Source organism: Dinoponera quadriceps, unplaced genomic scaffold (assembly GCF_001313825.1).
Source record: "Dinoponera quadriceps isolate SergipeBrazil2010 unplaced genomic scaffold, ASM131382v1 scaffold707, whole genome shotgun sequence".
Lineage (NCBI taxonomy): Eukaryota > Metazoa > Arthropoda > Insecta > Hymenoptera > Formicidae > Dinoponera > Dinoponera quadriceps.
In genome coordinates, this window is record NW_014555450.1 from 1,168,689 (window position 1) to 1,189,297 (window position 20,609).

Genomic DNA, 20,609 nt, shown 5'->3' on the forward strand with positions numbered 1-20,609 from the left:
TAGCCGAAGCTCTTCGCCGCTGAAAATCGTGCCAGATTTAATTGAGAGTAACTTTGTTGTAACCTACTTCTAACCGTACTGCTCGTCCGAACTTAGCGGAATTCTAACAGAGACCTAATCGAGAGAGAGAGAGAGAGAGAGAGAGAGCCGCGGGTAATTGCGCCGCCGTCGGATAATTTGGCGGCGGAGTCATTTGGCCGTCGTGTAATTTTACACCGGGAAATAGTTTTAATATCGAGTCTCTTTTAATGGGTCCATTAATGGCCGGCAAATATAATAGGCGGGGTTATTTCGCTCGATAATTTAGCGTAACGGTTCGTTACGAAACCACGTAATAGTAACGAAGACAGTCGCTGAATTTGCACGCTCGGGATTAAGGCACGCTTGCTTAAAACGAAAAAACACGATCTGTCGTTCGTTCATTCGTTTCCTCTCGCTCCCTTTCTCCGCTAAACTGTCATTCGTTTACGGCATTTTATCGGCGAGACGGTGAAACGAAACACGATAAGACCCGAGTTTTAGCAACCGCGCGTAAAACGGTTTTCTTATCGGATGGATCTCCGGAGAAGTAGCCGTTATAATTAGGAGCATTCGGATATCGTGTATCGTTGGTTATCTGGTCGCGAATGCGGGAACGTCGGGCCAATGTATATGCGCGCGCGTCCTGCGGTATCTACCACAGTTAACCCACTTTCTGACACGTATTTCGAGTTAGCGATTGTTGCTGCATTGTTAACAGACCCGGCCGCCCTTAACGATCATAATTTCCCGTCAACTAGCACGGCGGCCGTCTTCTGCAATCTTACAGAAACCGACACCCATCGCGAGCGTGTCCAATCAACGTGTTAATTTCCGAAGCAGTTTGAATCGATAGATCGAGTTTCGGGGCAAAAAAGAAAAATCAATTCGTCGTTAATCAACTCGGCTGACATCAGCGAGATTTGCGGAGCGGACGTACAGCGAGAAGTCGCGAAGTCCCTATCGACGGAACATTTCGACTTGCAATGAAAAATCATGAAGAGAAGGAAAGAGAAACGACGACGCAGCCAATTATATACGTATGCCATGCGGTTTCCTGATTTCCCCGGGCTGTACCGTCAGCTTGCTCTCCGCCTCGGCTTCCGTGTACGCTCGCTGTCTTTGTGCTGTGGCATTAGGACCGTGCTTACGAGCTTAATGACGGGACTTAAACAGTCCCTTTGGAACCAGTCGCGGTCGTAGAATCGGAGAGAGAGCTCGAAACTGTGCATTGTGTCCGTTCGTGCTTTCACTGCGCTGCGAACCGGCAGCAGGGTGCACTGGAAACTGCATCGCGGGAGAAACGCCCGGCGCAGCCGTGGCACGAAACCTCAGAGAAATAGTTTCGCCGGATCTTCCTAATGAACGACATCGTGATTTCGTTAATCACAGTCGAGGGGGTGCAGCAGGGCGGGACGGGAGAAGAAGGGCCGGTCTCGTCGACGCGCGCGCAAATAGACCGCTCTTCGTTTTCCTAAGCGAGAATAAAGGAGTCGGGTATTGAATCGAGTCGCGGACGACTTTCCCGACGAAGTTCGCGAATTTTTATCTCTTTCGGGACGCTCGCTCGCGTGAGGGAACGCTAGTCATTATTAACTCTACAGTAGTCACGTGAAAGGCAGGTGTTAGCCGTGCGCATTAAAATGCGTTTGCCGAAAAATATATCACCAAACATCCATCTTGCGCCTCCGTATGTTTGTCAGTTCAGGTAGCCAACGTCGAACGCATTTTCTTAGAAATCTTTTCAAATTTTAGCTGCCTATTGATGGAGATACTATCTACGCGTCTGTAAAGTTAGAAAATGATTGATCACTCGTAAGCTGAGATATTCGCAACTAAAGATGACACTTTCTATACTGTGATGTTCCTGTTGACGTTATGTCCCGTTTTTAACTTCTACTTTTAATTTTTTTCCACACCACACTTACGATTTTCATGGGAAAACTTCTGTGATATTAATATAGGTAAATGTGATATTAATGTAGAGATTTTATGTGTAAATTTTAGAATTATTGACCATCTTGTTTTGTAAATACAGCCATAGGGGATTTAACAATTTATAATAATACCTTCGATACATATGCATATATATATACACGTATTTAAATATTTATACACCACTTTCTATTATGTCTGCACCTCTATTAGCTCAACTGATATATACGGAGAAAACATAGTGAAAATTATCCCAACATTTTATAATGCTGGACCATACCGGAATTATAATTGAAATTATAATGTACTATTTTCTTTTGTTTTAAGTAAGATTTTTTATAATTGTTATTTCCGTATAAATAAATGTTATTATATATTTTAAAGCGATTTCTTGAAAATGATATCAATTTAAAACATTTGTCATCCACGCGACCATATTCCAGGGTTAATAACTGGATAAACACTTACATCAGACTCTCTTGGAAGGTATTCCGCGTAGAAAACCAAATTTAAGGAGAGGAGAAAAACGCAAGTCATCCACGACTCGGTTCGTATCGCCTCGGATCACATCCCGCGAGCCTTACGCTTAATTGAAAATAAGTAGAAAAAAGTCAACGACCTCATTCCCCTCCCCGCGATATTAAAGGATTTCGCCCTGCGGCGGAATACCAAGCGGTCGGGCGTTTATATGAGCGGAATTTTCTGGTTCCGTACACCGAGTTGAATTCAGAATGGAGCATCGTGTGTGAGAGAGGGCGACGGTAAGGCCGAGGAAAAGAGGAAGAACGAGTGTGGAGGACAGAGTCTAGAAAGAAAGAGACAAGCGACACACGGTCAGGGGCGACGCGGGGAGAGAAAAAGTATCTCTCTCTCTCTCTCTCTCTCTCTCCCTATTCTCGTTTATCGATTGAGCCGATTATTTTTGCTTTTCGAGCGAACACCTTCGCGGTAACGGTATCGTAGCACCCGTATAATTACAGCACGCAGTCTCTTTTTTTTTCCCCTCGTCCACACTCGGCCCTTCCGGCCTTTACCGCCTTTCTTTCTCGCCCACTCCCCTCCTCCGCGCGTTCTGCCTTCTCGCAGTTATGCCCGCTCGTTCGCTCGCTTTCACACTCATACCATTCTCCAGCGACGCCGTAAAATACGGCCTCAAGCGCAGTCTTTCCATCCCTCCAATCTCCCTCGATTATCGCGAAACTGCGCTTCCTTTTTCTCCCCCTCCGCCTCCTCGCGCCTTTAATTTATAGCGGCCGATCCCGGCGCGCTCTCGCGAAACGTCGAAGGGAGCAGGGGGAGGAGGGAGGAAGGGTAACCCGCGCATAATTTCGAGGCTCCGCGAAACGTTATCCGCTCCGTCACTTGTCGTTCGTTCGTGTCCATTTCCGCGTAATTTACGCGAGCGCCGCATGGCTTGCTAAATTCAGCATCCGTTACCAATAACCCACGGTTACCTTTCCCTGTTTATCGGTATTTCGCAGTGCGAAATTATCATCTTATTGCGCGGGCATACACAGCGCAATTTCCGCGAGCGATCTTTCGGCGTCGATGCCGGGCGAATAATTTACGTTTCGCGAGTCGCTTCGTGATTCTCCCGCATGAAATTCTTCTTCATAGAGGAAATAAGTTCCTATTTGTAGCGTCAAAGGAACACAGTAAGTGTTTTTTTTTTTTCTTTTTAATACTATTAATAGGCTGAAACTTCCAGAGTCTAAATTTTAGTTTTATATTGAATCTTCAAGCGGAGAAAACGACAATAACTACCCATTTGTAGTATCGAAAGAGCACGATAGAAGACCTTTGAAGATTTAATGTAGGACTAAACTAGATTTAATATAGGACTAAAATTTCGACTCGGGACTCTACTTCCACGATCACGCGCGCGTGGCTGTACGCAAAATCGCGAAAATGGAACGCCTCGCGTGCCTCGGATTATGATGGCGGAGCAAGTATATCCGTATCAGCGCAGCTATACACACGCATAATACCGTACGTGCGCGGATAACGTAACGAGAGAGAGAGAGAGAGAGAGAGAGAGAAAGAGAGAGTGGTGTCTCCGGTATCTGAAAAGCGGTCTTCGTCACGAAGGGATCCAGTTTCTGTGGATATCGGTTATCGATCCGGCGAGAACCAGCCAGCCAGCCTGCCGGTTGGTCGGCCGGTCTTTGCCTTTGTCGCGCGCGCAAGAAGTGCATTCTGTGCATTGCAAGAAGGACCGTGATCATTATGTTCCGTCGTAACCGTCGCTCCGGGGCACTCGGGGAGGAAAATGTCGCGCATTGTGTTACACACGCGAAGCCAGCATTACGCGACGAAACACCTAACGTTTTTGTCGCTTTTTCCGGGCGACAGAGCGCCGGGATCTCACGTTCTTCTACGTCGGTGAATCGGTAGGAAATTTTGCGCTTCTTTAAAATTAATGATAAGCTCGCATGCAGTTACAGATACATCAGCCGTATCAATTAACAATTACACGTGCGAATAATTGTGTTTTTAATTAGAACTGCAATTTGTTATTTTACATATTCTCTCTCTCTCTCTCTCGCAACCTTTGCTTCATTTCACCGGGCATTTCAGAAAATATTTTAACATAATATGTGTTCGCCGCGTCCATTTTCCCTCTTCGATGACTTCTACGTGCTTTAACCGTTGTAGACTCGGCAGGATTTGTTGTAATTGCGTTTAATAATGACTCCATTTTACCGAATTATTATTTCTCGCGCGATCGCCCTTTTACGGTCGGCGTTTTTCAGTGTTCGCCTCAGCGAATTTTTTGCCATACGATTTATGACCACGATCCGGGAAGACCCGTCCGACGCGTTCTGCCTTTTCGTCGGCTCGATCTCTCGATCATCGATAATACGTGGCATCGGTCCAAGTGCTCCGAATAATCCACCGTTTCTTCTTCCCTCAGCCCTTTAACTCTGTTTCTTCGACAACTTCGACGAAGTTGTACGACAAGAAACTATCGCGAAATTTTCATGGCGATTTATCAGCGATATCCCTCTGTCGATGAAATTGGATTAATTATACAGGCCGACAAACAAAATTTTTATCAAGTAACTTTAATCGGGGTATTTCTTATAGATTTTCAGTCACAAAAGATAAAAATAATTTAAAAATCTGACGTGATGGAACAATTTAACATTATTTTTTGTGACTGAAAATCTATAAGAGACACCTACTCTTAATAAACATTCTTTTTGTCGGCCTGTGTTATCAGAGCATCGGTAGCGTAAAATTTCTACAGAAATTCCCGCTTTTATTTATTTATATATATATCGCTGTTTTGTATCTTTCCACGGGAAGTCTCGTTACGCGCATGATATATTTTTAATTGTCAAAATCAGTTTAATTTCTGGAATATCGTCGGCCGTTCGCCGCTCTGCGCGCATGAATTTTTGCTTTTATTCAGCGTAACGCCGACTCGTTTATCTTCAATTTGACCGGATGTGAAAAATTACAAATCACGATCAAAGAACGCACAACGCAGACATTTTCCCCCGACATTGATTAAGCACAGCAAAGTGACGAAGTTGCCCGAGAGATTTCTCTCCTTTAAAGTCGGTGATTTGTATATGCGAATATGAGGGATCCACAAAATTAAGGGTCGCTGTGAAATATGCATCAGCGTTCGTGCGCGCACCTCTCTCTCTCTCTCTCTCTCTAGTCTCTTTCCCTCTGCTATTCCTTTACCGACGCGATTTTACGATCGTTCCTCAAGGCCGACCCAATTCCAAGTCGTGATATATAACGAGATCCGAGAGAGTGGTTTACTCGTTCGCCCGGGTTTCCCGAGTCAGGAAAACCTCGTGACATTTAATAACCTTTTGTCACGAGAGAGAGACGATCGGTTGGATTCGCGTTTCCACCCTCCAACTGATGTGCACCACGACGTATCGTGAAAGTCGTATTTCGCTAACGTAAGAAGCGAAACGGCAGGCAAAGATGCGGAGAAGGAAAGATAAAGCGTGCAATCCTTACCCCCTTCTTTAGTTACGTTTCGCGAACTTTCCGCGCGAGAACTTTTGCTCTATTTATGCCTTGAACTCTTCCCCCTTCTCTCACGTCTTTTTCTGCAAATAGCGCAGATAGGTACTACGGATACTCTGGGTAATTTCGAGCGGGCCGACGATCGATGAATTCTTTCGACCTGCTCGCGCGAGAATGAGCGGGGCGCGCTGCCGAGCGAACGAATCGTCGCGAATTTCTGGCGGCTGTCCCAGTCGAGAAGTGATCCGAAAGAATCCACTAACTTTTCGAAAAGTCGCGGTTACGGAACCCGCGCCAAATTGCCAAATAAATCAGGCCTTAACTACTCATCCCAGCCCCTCGTCTTCGGCTTCAACCCTATCTCGTTATTCGGACCTCTGGATTCCTCGTGTACCGGTTAACGATGCGCATGTTGCCAAATGGCCGCGGTGATCGGTAGCCAGATGCTCGATGACGAAGGTGCGACTTTACGCTCTCATCGCGCAGTTCCGTTAATTGCCGATTTGTTCGCGGTGAAAAATCGCGGACTTTTCATATAAATTCGCGGACGTAAGCAAAATGAAAAATGATAAATCATATCGAGCCACTGGCGCGTTTATTTCCGATGATTATAATTTTTAATTGAATAAATTGACGTATAGCTCTGAAAGCGAGCGAACAGAATGAAATAACGCGCGACGCAGCGTTCACATAGAGAGAGAGAGACAAAGAGGGCGGGAGAAAGAGAGAGGCACATTCTAGGAACAGGATATCGACGCGAAATCAATAACGCGATCAAATATGTAATGACGGAAGATAAATCGGATTGTTTATAATTCCCTATGCCTCCCAATAATTAATTTTAGCTGTTTGTTTGCAAGCGATACCGGCGTTTATCGTGCTCGACAACAACAGGCGCGCCGTGAAAAAGAAACGAAAAATAGCAAACGCGATCGAGAGAGCCTGGTATTTGGTTTAAAAGGGAATTCGTAACAGCGCGTTTCCAATTATACGCGCGCACGCGCGCTCGGACACACGCACGCACACACGCGTTCGCGGCTCCTTTCTCGAAAATGAATGTCATAAATATTTTGTTGGAAACGCGTGTAGCGACACATTAACATTGTCGCCGGCCGATCGATAAACCGCTGCTCCGTCCGTCCTTTTTTTTTTCCACAACGCGATATTTCAGCGTCAAGGATCAAAGTGCATCAAAGGGTCCGGGCTACATCGGCGTAGTTTGAAAATTAACTTGCATAGACGATGCAGCTTGCTCTCTCGCGGAGGTTCTGCTGCTACGCTATGCAAAAAAGCGGCGCATTTGCATCGAGTAAGGGCTCAGGTGAGGGGAAAGATGCGCGGCATTGTTCGCCTTTTTCAACTTTTTTTCGGCCGTTTACGCTTCAAAGCGGCGCCCGTGGGAATCGTAGCGTAGCGTGTAAGACGATTACGCCGCGAGTCGGAAAACTCTACACCGTATCGCGCGACGTTTACCGTAATCGCGCTGCCCGCCTTGCGACGGGTTAATCGAACTATCTTAGAACAGTCACTCCAGCGAGAGTCCAGCGGGGATAATGGTTTCCCATTAAAAAAGTTCGGTCCCGCTCGACTTGTCGCCGCGACGTTCTATTTAGACGCGAATTTCCACGGTTAATGGAGAAAGTGATTTCCCGATAACATCTATAAACTGCGCGAAATTTAATTATATTCCGGTGAAGTATTTAATAGGGCTACCGTATCAAATAGCGCACTGGATGATTATCGACGTCAGTGTGGAGATGGACGGAAGCTTATCCGGCGAGCGCAAAAGCGAGGATCTCTCGATTACGGTAAATCCCCGCGTGCGAAACCGTTCGGAAGATCGTCCCTTTAACGCGTCAATCTTACGTTTGTCGTCCCACCACTTTTCGCGGTAATACCCTCAAGATGGGAGGATCCCGACCGACACTCCGCCGAACTTCGTACGGAGTTCTTCGACAAGTTCTTTCAAGGACGTCGCGCAATCTTACGAGCGCGGGAGGAGGGCTGTGAGGGGGGATGAAGGATAATTTGGGACAATTTTTCTCTCCTCTGTAGCTTGTTTTTCCAAATTTTGCAACAACAAAAATTAAGATTGATTTCTTATTTTATCGAGGAAAGTCCAACCGGTGGGTGGTATTAAAATGGTGTTAAGTTTCCATACGTGTCACGTAGAGGCTGTGCTTCAATCAAAAGTGCACCACCAACTGTTGGAAAGAAGATAACCCAACTGTCTTCCGATTCTCCCTCACCTTCCCCCTCGCGAATGCGCTTCGATTCCACCCTCGCGGCGATGTCTGCTCTCTCGGACGTGACGCTAACTTTATTCGCAATTTAGCTTGTTATCATTATTAACTCGGGAACGAGCTGACGCGCTTCCCGGACTTCGGGTCTCTCGACCCAATTCCTTCGCGAATTTCGCCGCCCGCTCTTCTAAGCCCGTTCGGGTAGCGAGGCGGTGCAAATAGTCGTCAGTGACGTTACACACTCGCCGGCGGTAACGACCGAAATAACGTAGAAACTCGACCGCGCGCATTTACGTCGGCGTTGGATTAACGTTGCGTCGCCGGCCGACATGAATGACTGCCTGTGCAAACGATACGTGCGCGCGGCCTCGCGAGTCAATTCGCGTAAGCCGCGCCACCCCCGGCTCTGTCGGCCCGCGCGAGTTATTGTTCGTCGAAGGAACAGCGTCTCTCCGGCGCGATAAATCACGCTCGCACTCTCGTGTGTATTCTTTCTTACGTCGGTTCTAATTCGAACTTTTAATTGAAGCTTTTAATCTCAAGTTTTTAATTCGAACTTTTAATTCAAAAGTTTTCCTTCCAAGTTCCTCTACAGAAGAGAGAGAGAGAGAGAGAGAGAGAGAGAGGACAGCGGGATAAATATATAATTATATTCTTGTAGCGCGCGCGCCTCGTGCACGCCGAAACTTTCCGCGCTTCGTCCCGGACGTCCACCCCGCGTGATCGCCCGGGCGCCCCGCTGTTTACCCGTGTCGCGAATCTCATTGAAAAATACCGTCGACTTCGTTCCTCCGAATTCCTCATCCCCGGCGTCCCCGGTGTGTTTTCGCGAGTCCGCTGGCTTCCTCCCGATTTCCATTGAAATCTCAACGAGACTCCTCCCGCGACGACAGCCGATTCTCTCGGAAAGATCCCCCCCCATAGAAACTGCGACCGAATTTCGCGATTTTTCCCAGCGCTGCGCGGATTCCCATCCCTGTCCCTTTCCTGCGAAGTTTATTCGGCGTGGTCTTACTCGAATATACAGTAGCTTGAATACTTAATAGATCCTCGCAACTTAGTCATGAGAGAGTCGTACTACCTGTCGTCGAAGTTGGACCCGAACTTTTCTCCGAGCACTTCGCGAACATATATGTGTGTCCCGACGTCGTCCCGGTTTGCACGGTTCATTAGACGGCATCGCGCAAATACGCGCTCGGTTAGCCGAAATAATACGGAAGCTTTCGGTCCTCCCGTATGAATGACTGATCTGCTCTCCGTTCAGACGGTGACCGTCGCTTTCCGTAACGGCTTCTACGCACTTGGCCGTCTCTCTCTTTCTCTCCTTCACGCACGCACGCACGCGACGGAGCTATTAACGCTCTCTCCCTTTATTTCTCTCTTTCTGTCGCGGCGGCGAGGCACTTTCTAACGGCGCGCGCACTGTAAACATTACATCGTTGTACGATAATATGTAATGGATGCGAGGCCGCTGCATATTATCAAACAAAATTGAGCGACGAGAGACGCAATATTGTATTATACACCTACACACTTGTGTATATATATGATGTTGTGTATACGATATATGATATTGTGTATACGCGGAAGAGAAATACAACGGGCGGCAATGCGATGCCAAAAATATGCAATTTCGATTTCGGAACGTCATGCGTTCTCGCTCGACTCCGTCCGCTATCACGAGCAAGTGGTTTCATTCAAATGTTATCGATAAGCGCAAAGTAGATGCTTCTTATCGGAATCTTTAATTTCACGTATGAATGGTCGCTGTATTTTTCGATACATATTTCAATACACCTTATGCGATACGAAAATGAAACGTCCGTTCCAAAACGGTTCGCTCGGCACCATCCTATGCTTTTTCTCCGTCGCGATCTGGCGCGCTGAAACACGCACGTGAACCAACGTGGTCTCTTCTCTCTATCCCTCTCGTTCGCGATCGCCCCTCGTGCGTCATCGCCGCACGCGGGAGAAAGAAAGATGAATGCGTGTGCATGCGAGCCAATCACAGTCTGGGCCCATGGATGTTACTTAGTATTAGTTGGCCAGATTCGTAGGTAGGTTGTCTGGCCGATGGCCTTTCGACCCGAGTGCAGTTTTCTCGCGGACCTCCTGGCGTTATACGGTACGACTCGATAGAGACAACGCGAGCGCGGCTTATTATAATAGTCCCTCGTTACGCTCCCGCCCGTTGTGTTATCTCTGATTTACCGGCAGAAATTCTGTATTACCGTGAGTTTTGCCGAATTCCCGAATCGAAATTTTAGATCTACTTACAGCAGCTCTCAGCGCGATTCATAAAATTCAACTAATTTTGCACGTTACGTCGTTTACATTGCCGGGCAAACTACACATTCCGTCAGAAAAAGTTGCGTGAGGAGATTCGGAGTCACGGCTCGCTATCTAAAACTGACCCGATCTCGCGTTTCCGCTATCTCCGGCGCTTCGCGTGATTTTCGGCCGTCGCGACGCTTACCAGGTGGACGACGAGACGCCACCCCCGCCGAACACGAGCGACAAGTTATCGGCACTTGGGCGTGTTTTGAAGCGCGAAAAGCGGTTACGAGCCCACATAAAGCGCGCCGCGGAGTGCTTTTCTCTAGCGGCGGCGATGCACTTTGCTCTGCTTTACGGCTGCATTATCGTTCGACTCGTCACTGTGATCTGTTCAACGTTTCTTTTTACGATTGTCATAATAGTTTCAGCTCTTTCCGTCTCTGCCTCCATTTTGCCCCCTTTTTTATTCATGCCGACCTCCTTTACGACGGCGCACCCCAGCGTCACCACCGCTAGTCGCCGTCGTCGGTCGAATTTTCTCTTTCCCAACGTGATTCAAATCGCTCGCATTGAGATGCGAGCTTTATCGCCCGGTGATAAAATTGCGTGCGGACGCGTCACGGTCGTTTCATCTATAAGTTCTCGAGTCGAAATTTTAGATCCACCTTCGAATTCTCCAAAGTCTAAATTTTAATTCTACGTTAAGTTTTCGAATGGAAAAAAACCGACAATAATTTTCCATTTCTTTCTATCATCAAAAGAGCACAGTAGACGGCTTTTGAAGACTTAATGTGACAAACTAAAATTTTGACTCGGGAAGTTGTTATTTTTTTTCATTTCTTTTTAATTTATTTACGTGCACCGTCCCTCGCTGTCCGTCGGTATCGCTTCTCTCTTAACGATTACTAATTTCACGCTTCTAGTTTATATAACATGTTACAATAATGCGTAATCATTAGATAATCATGTGACACTATGTATTATATAAACATATAACGTATAACTCTGTAACGGGTGATCCACGCGGCATAATTTCGAGTTGCTCGTTACAAGCTCTATTGTCACGGGTTAACAACGCGCGCGCGCGCGCGTCTGAAATATGATAATCAGCGCTCTCGATACGACACACTTATTAAGGCGGCGTTTAAGCGGGGAAACATATTTCAATTTTCGCGGCAGCGCGACCCGTCATAATCGTCACACATTAACTCACTTTCTCTCTCTCTCTCTCTCTCTCTCTGACTCGCATTCGACGGATGCACTTCCGCTTTAATCTCGCGATTTCACCGGGCGCCGACCGTCCATTTCTCGCGGTATTTTCCGCGGAATCAAATATACGGTGGCAATTAATTCGCGGCGGAAATAATTTTTACGGCGTTCGGGGCTGCGTTTTCGATGCGTCGCGCGGCTCTCGCCGATGCGAGCAGTGCCGCATTTGTAACGGAGACAAAACGCAGCGCAGTTTTAGCACCAATGGGCGATCAGGGACGCCATTTGTCCGCGTGCAGGAATGGTTCGGGCAGCTGCTGAAAAACGACAGTAATCTCGCCAAAAAATATACATTCATTCGGCGCACATTATCCGGACCATCCGACCCCCGCCGCTCGTCTCGTTCCTCTCCTCCTATTTCTTCCTTTTCTCTCTTTTTTTTCGTTCTTTCCTCTCGGCGCACTAAATCCGGCGCTACGCCGGACAAAAATTTTTACCACTCGGACCTCCCCGCGCGCGCTGCCTGTTCTTCTGTATTTTTAGAGATACATTTCCCCGTTTCAGACTTAATTGTTCGTGATAGATGAATTACGAGAGGGCTCTGCCTGTGCGGCTGACGTAAATATAAGGAGCTACGGCATGATGGATGCGAGTTAATATCGCGTACATCTGAATTTTGCGAAGCACACCGCGGGAATAATACTCATGTTTAGTAAATTCTGAAACGGTTCGTCTCGCGTTAAAGCCGCGGAGTAATTCATGTCTCGGCGTCGATAACGCGCGCCCGGCCGTTATTCGTGAGGACGTCGCTTTATGTAAACCGATTAATCACATGCCACATATGTATGAAGCCGTTATCCTTCGTCGGGAATTATTTTTCACGCGATGAAAAGGACTAACGAAGAGATTCGACTGAAATACCGGTTCAATGAGTCCGCGGTGAATTATCGGAATCGACGAGCATTGTTCCCGATCGCGCCTCGCGAGAACGAATCGACGCGCAGCGAAAATTTACATGTACATTATAGCTTTATCTTGATTCTCTATTTATGCTCGATCTTCCATTCGAAACGAACGCTCCGGTGACAAAATGGAGAGGGAAACAAAGGAGGGGAAAAGAGGGAAAGAGAGAGAGGGAAAAAGGCGAAAAAAGGAAGAAATAAATAAACTCGTCGGGCGGTTTTACGTACACCTGCCTGCCCGGAAAGACAACAAGAACTGCAGAGCGTGCTGCAGGTGTGCGCGACGTAGGTAATCGAAACGTTAATGGACGCTAGGAAAAACCGTGAAACCGGAAAAACGCCGGTGGCTCATAGGTGAGAATATTATCGAGCCAGACAAGGTGCAGCACGTCGATAACGCGTGCGTCTCGATCGGCGAGTACCATTTCCTCCGAGCGACGCTTCCGTATCTTGATTCTCTTGCCGCGTCACGCTCGGTTCCTATTATACCGAGTGCCGTGATAACGTTGAATATCCCCTCTATAAACGCCAGATGACAAACGGAGAAAAATCAGAGCGGTTGTTTTAACGGCCGTTCGCCGATATTTACGACTGGTTTTTCAATATTGCACCTCAGGTGAATGTCCGAAGTAGCGACAGTGTCAACAATTTGTGACAATCTGTTGTAAAAACTTTCGAATTAAATTAGAAGCTGTAACGGAATATCATGATTATTAAGAAAACTTATATATCGAGCGAATTTAGTTAAGCGAAAATATCCAAGCGATGAAATCTCGTTTGGTGACGGATTGTTTTTCCGGGATTTTATCTCCGAAAGAAATAAAATTGTTAGCTCGAAATTTCAGGCCAGAGCATTCGAGAATTAAAAACTCGCGACGCTAAACAACACTGACGCGCGAAGTTTTTGCGACGGAAGAACGGACGTCAAATTTGACAAAGAATCCGCGGCTGGGAAGTTATTCCCGGTGAATCCGAAATATTCTATATATTTTCCGGCTGCCAAGTTCCATCGTTTCACCGCGAGGCAGAAGAAAGATCATCGCGTTTGAACTCGGGTTTGGCGTTCCAATTTTCTTTCACAAACACAATAAAAATTTAGACAATCAGGTTGGATCGATCTTCTCTTGAACGTGAGAAAATAATCGAGTTTTGCTTTTCCTCCGGCGCTTCGCAATCATATCACGGGGGCATCGCGTGCCCTATATCTAAAACCAACAATGAAATGAAACAAAAATACTAATGTCGCATAAAAAAATTTTAACGTCGCCGCGAAAATGTCTATCGAAAATACGAAACGTCGACGTAAATTGTAACCGAGACTTGATCACAGAATTATCCTATATTGAAAATTAAGACGTTCGATTAAACTTCTCCCAAATTTTCGCTCATCTCTCAATTACAAACGTATCTTAATAGAATCTTCATTTGAAGCTCGGTTATCGAGTCTGGGAAAATCCACTGGTTTGGAAATGGAAAGATCTCCGCGAGAGAGAAATCACCCCGGAAACTCGACGAAAATCGATGGTAACATCGATTCACCGTATTATTATTGAATATATTTTCCGGAAGAAATCTCCCTCGCGTAATAATTATTGGCGCATTTTCGTTGCGATATAAATCAACCGTTGCTGATCATCGAAGCGATGCGGAGATGGAGAAACGTTAAGAACTCTCAGGGAGAACGGACAGGCAGTAATCATAGTGTAACGAAGATAACAAGGACTTCCTGCATACTTACGAATTGTAACGCCGTCCCGTATGTTTCCTCTCTCTCGCTCTCTCTTCCTTCCTCCGCCACGTGGGGCGTCTAGAAAGCCCGACCGATAATGTCGTCTGATTACAGTAATGATGGCATCTGTCATTCTATCAAAACGAAGGGACGTCTCGTATTCGGCCTCGTTTGCGTCTTATTCTCTGTCGCTGCTGAATGCTGTAGTGGTAAACAATGGACTCTTTTGACGTTCAATAGGCAATAATATAAAGCAAATAACACGTTTAAGATAACTTATAGTCTTCTACTAATTAACGTTACTACGTTACCAATTAACGGTTGCGCGATACGACAAAACTGGACGATTCTTCGCGATTTAACGCTCGGTGTAGTACACCTCGGTAGTGATCCGAACGTGTATCGAATGCCGTCGCGAATTAATCATCGCGTATCAATGTTTCCCCCTGCTTCTACGCATAAATCCACGCGAACTTAGGTTCCGCCGATGCTCGCGCTGTCTTTATTCCGACACGCGGAGCACAAATTTTTGTTCGACGTAACGTCGATTTTAAGCTTAAGTAACAGCGCGAATTCGCTGCTAATCCGATTATATCGGCCGTTTTAAAGTTTTCTGTCGGAGGCGGTTCTCGAGAGCTCGCGGCCCGAGAGAGAAAGAGAGAATGGCTGCTTTCCACGGTTACCCCTCGTGTTTTTCTCATGAACATAGTTCTGCTTCCGCCGTACGCCCGAATTATGCAGCAGCCTCCGCGCGCGTCTGTGGGAGATCCTTGCAGGACTTCTCGCGCGGAAGCTTTCTTCTCCCCCTGTGTATATGTATATATATATATATATACATGTGTATATCGCAGATTAGGGAACGCTCGCTCTCACCGTACGCCCACGCACGAAAGCGAACACGAAAACGTTGAACGCGGCTGCTCCGTAAGGTCCCTTCTCGCGCTTTTGTCTTGTACCTCCGAAATTCCCCTTTCCTGCCTTCCCTCCCTCCTGACTTTTCTATCACCGAGAGGTAGCATTTTCCACGCTTATCTCCGTCTTCGCCCATTAACATAGTTGCCGTCGCGCGTTTTCCGCTCAACCCACCCGGTTCTTCGCCACTTCTCCGGGCTTCTTTCCAGATTTGCCTCGCGTTCTCTCTCTTCTCTTTCCCCTTTCCTCTCCTTTACCCTCGTCCCGCTTTTCGCGCTCGAAAACCCGCTTTAGTCGTAAACCAGCGCACGCCACTTTTCGAGAGTGTCTATTCCCGAACTCCGAAGTGTCTCGCTTACGAGCATCGTCGTAGCCGCACGAGAGAGTAACTCGGGCGCGGAGCAAGTTTGATAGGTGGTTCCTACACAGTATCGGGATTATCCGAAGAGCCGCGTGCAGGTTCGTGCTCGCGGCGATCGCGGAAATCGAGCGTTAATTTTGTTCACAAACCGCTTCGCCGGGCGGTTGCGGGGAAATACTTTATCGTAGCGGCTATTACGGACGGTTATCGTCCGCACAGCGCTCTCTTTTCATTGCCCATCGTTATAAATAAACTTTATAATAGCTTGTGCATTCGAGTATTTTCTAAAATTATAGAATTATGCGCTGAGAAAAAAGTCATTGTTATTTTCGGTAGTATTTTTTCGATCGGTTATTATAGCGTTGGTGATAATAACCTTAAGTGCACGTTGCTACTACAATTTTTGCGGTTAAAATAACAAAAGAACATTGTTGGCACCGAAAATAGCTATAATTTTCTCTCAGTATGCGACAAAATCGAGTGAGTGACTGCTTTATGCAATTTCTCCTTCTTCGCATACGAACGTTTCATAAAACATTTCGCAACGAGCGTTGGACTGACGGGCAACGTAATAAGTTCTCGTTCCTGAGGAATATATAATATTGGTGTATATGTACAGGGTGTCCAATTTTAATTGCCCCAGGAAAATTATATATTTGTACATAGAACGACAGATGGAACCGATTGCTATAAACAAACTTAGGGAAACTTAAAAAAAAAATTAATTGCATTTTGTGAATGTATCGTTGCACTAATATACGATTAATATCAGTACTCGATTTCTTTCATGTTATTATGTAGAAAGTGTTAAGATGATTTTATTGAAAAGTAAATACTTTATGACATATTTTATATCCTATACTGAAAAATATTAGAATGAAAAGTAAAATCGAATCTCGAAAAGTACTCATTTTTCGGCGATTTTATCCTACTATTTTTTTACGCAGCATGAACAAAGGAGTTGTGTAAGAAAAAATTATATAAGAGAAAAGGAAGTTGATCTTAAAACGACCTTCAATGATTGACTGTACAACGAAATTAAAGTCACCGACTTGTATCCCCCTCCAAATCTTACAACTTTTGTCTGAGACGTTTTCCCGTATTTTCCGAATTATATGCACGTGGCAATTAGAATGGGACACCCCGTATGTATCTTAAAACTTATACAATGCTCTCGCACACTCGATGGTGGAAACACCCTTCGTCACGTTCACTCGCGCAATCGTCGTCAAAGTTTGTCCGGTAAAAGCCGATTTTTCGTTTCGTCGAGAATGAAAGACAGACGACGGGAACGAGGGATTTTCGCGTCAGACGCCGGATATTAGCCCTGTCGCTGGCGACGCGACGCTCTGAAAGGCCGTGGAAGGGCTTCGAAAAAATGTCCCGGCGCAAATAGCGCCGAAACTTCAAACGAATTATACGCGGCCCGCCCTTCTCCCTCTTTCTCTTTCTCTCTGTCAACGCGCGCTCCACCGAAAACCGAATCAGAGCCCCCTCGATATCGCACGGTACGCTGTTCCGAAGGGTGGAACAAGAGGAAGGGTTGCGAAGTGGGTTGGCAGCAGTCTCAGAGAGATCCGTTTCCGCGAGCTGTCTCGTTTAGAGGCTGATAAATTCACTGTATTTCGAACGTGGTATGTTAAACGCAACAGAACACGAAAGTCTACGTTCTTAGTCGATCAAATTAACGTGGATTTCTTATCAGTGCGCGAAGAAGGGGTGAAGTATCGCGGATTTGTACCGGCTGATTTTATATCTTACGCCGTGTTCTTTGTGACTTTGAAGACGGAGATACTTCCTCTTGACTTTTTTTCGCGCACGCGATCGCATAATTTAGAGTCGTTCGATAAGACGCCCGCCACGGCTCTGTGAAGAAGAAGATAAGCCCGATAACGGGGAGATCTCCGAGCGATCGGCTTCATACTTCGATACGCGGATCCGATGAAGCTCGATGAGCTGATCGTTCTTGCGAACGGCGCTCGTCTATCTCTTTACGAGATAACAGCTGATCCGGAACACTGAATTTGCCATCAATTAAAGCCGCGACATATCTTCCATTCGTTATCCGAACGTGCTCTCTCCAACATTTACCGGCGTGAGAACTTGACCTTTCTCGCATAGTGCATAATTCACGCTTGAAATTATGCTACCGTGTCGGTTCCGCGCGCATTTATATTAAAGAGAAGATGGGAATTATCGCGAGTAATTTGAAACTTTTGCACGTATATATTGCCTGGTAGAACTTTTCGTAGAAAAAATGTCAATTTCCCTCGGCGATAACATTCGCGCGAAAGAGGTCACCGCGGATCTTTAAATTTCAACACGAAACTTCTGATTGTAATATCTTAAATTCAATTTCTATCAAAGTCCACATTAAATAGAGAATAAAATTCTGTTTGCGCTTCTGAAGCTTACGTTAGTTTACGTCCGAGCTTTTAATTCTCAATTTCGAATTACTTCTTAATTGTCGGACTTCTTCGCTACGAAAACAACCACTATTTTTCTCAGATTATTCTTTAGCATCTGCTCTTGAAAGGATTCCCAGTTATTCTAAAGCGTCTCGTAAAGATTCTTTCCCAGCCCGGCTGTTCTTCGTTACATCCTAAGATAACAATTCGCTCTCGCGGTATTCCCCGATAATTTACGACGACAACGCGATCGGGAAATGCCGAAGACAACACCAACGCGAATTAAGTAATAACACCTTGAAGCGACGGATTCCGCGACGATGTAATTCTGCGCATAAACATCCGCTCTCTCATCCCCCTCTTCACCCCTTCCCCCACATCCAATTACCCGGAAATGCAATTTCCGAAGCAACCAAGGCAACAGCATTCCCTCTTCTTATTTTATTATATTCTTTTCTACAAATTCCGATCATACGACCGTTCTGAGGTGATAAGTTTTCAAATTTTTCGATGAATATATCACGATTTTACGAAAAGCAATATCCTTAAACGGATAAAGATTTAGGAAAGCTCAAAGGTTATATTTTATCGCGCAAACCTCTCCACAATGTACTTGTGTTAAAATCGGTCCTTGTTACAATTGTTACGTTAAATTTTTAACATACCCGTGTATTAATTTAATATATTTTGTTTGTTATCTAAGTATTTTGTGCAGTGTCGATATTCAACATGTGTAAGTATTAAAATAACACATTTTATATTTCAGTATCGATTAATGTATTAATTTTGTATTAATTGTTGGCATAATATTTGTGTCACTTTTTAACATATATTCACCTTGTGTAAAATTAACATAAAAATTTGAGTGGACCGTTTGGAATATATGAAATGTGTTAAATTTAACACGAAATTTATTACTGTGTAACTTTGAAAGAGCTCATTCCTCTCACACATAAGCTTGAATTATATCAAGATTTCTTCATTTTTTGAAACTAATCCCCTGTCCAAAAATTCACATTCGTCATTTCGTCGAATGGCGCAGTCGTTGAGCGAGCCAGTAACAAGATTTCGAAATGTCGCACGTAAATGTTTTGAGAAATGTGTTTTCACCGGTTTTCTAGTTCGACCGATGGGGCAAACGGGGATGTGTTCGTTCCCGATGAACAACCGGGGATCTTCGGTTCTCCCGGTACGCAAGCGACACTCGTGTTGGCCTTTCAATCAACGTAATTGCCGTTCGATCAAGTTCGAGCCTGTGCCAATCCTGTCCAACGACAATGCCCCGCGCGCCCGTGTCCCACGAAATTGAAAAGTTCCTGAGCTCTCGAGCGCTGAAACACCGAGCTCGATCATGGGGCTCTTCCCGTAGCGGGCGCATTCGACACTTCTAACTTAAAATCGATCGGACCGTTCTTATATTCTTTCGTCGTGTGGGGAGAATCGTCGTCTCATAATAGATAACGCATCTATCTTTGATACGAGTGACACGAGATAAGAAAAGCCAATAAGAGTCGTTACAAGATCTAATTTTGCGAAACTCACTAAATCATTAAAAGGAAATCAAGAATGTAGCATCAAATGAACTCCTCCAAAAATCTCGAATGCATAAGCCAATTTGATTAGTCCGTAAATAATTGCTTCCATAGCTCTCTAAAAGTAGCCAATCAAATTTCATCAAGTGCACTTGTTACACAGCGAATTCATTTCTCCTCCCATTCTTGTCATTTTGCACAGCAGTAATCTTTACGAACGAACGTCTGTTCGTTAAAAATATTTATTATTAAGAGCAAAAATGTGATCTGCGCGTATTAGCGCGAAATATCGCTGCTTAATATTTCAGTCATCCGAAATGCGAGATCTTATATGGATTGTCCGAGCTGGGATTTACTGTGATATTCCGTTTGAGCTTATGGAATTACCCCTATGGTTAATAATTTATAGTTGCAATGTGTATCGTATGCAGCTCTCACGGCGAGAAACGTACGTTCAATCGATGCTGCGCGTAAATATTAATAGTGATATGCTAATCATAGTAGTTTGAGCGATCGTCCCGATTTGTTTTAAAGCGTATTAAACATGCAGCTGCTTCCGTCAGGTAATAGTTCTGGCGTCACGCTATTTCACTGTCGGCATCGTCAGTTTCGTTCTAACAATATGCCAGAAAAGTTGTCCCGTTACATTGCCCGTACACACGCGCACAACGTATCTTTACATATATTGGGTTGTTTAATAAACTTGTAGATATTTTTACAAAAACATCAAAGCCGATTCTTTTACAATTAGGCACAGCTTTAAATTCTTTTCGTTTCTTTCCGTTGGCAGGTCACCGAAAAAAAACGGTCAATACATTATTAGAGTAAAGTTATGTCCAACTAAAAGCAACGATGTTGAACCCTTCGCAAAAATCCCTACGAACAACTCAATATATTACGATAATAACACCATACACGCGATACACATACAAAGAAAGGAAAATTCAAGTAAATAATTATTCCAATATTTCTTAGCAAATATATTTTTACTTGGATCAGTAATATTTACTCGATCCAAGTAAAATTTGCT

The 20,609-nt window shown here is 45.2% G+C and overlaps 1 protein-coding gene across 1 annotated transcript in view; it reads left to right on the plus strand.

Annotated features, from left to right (window-relative positions):
• LOC106744283 (alpha-mannosidase 2) overlaps positions 1–20,609 on the plus strand; it is a 145,879-nt gene that overhangs the window by 31,298 nt on the left and 93,972 nt on the right. The window lies entirely within an intron of this gene.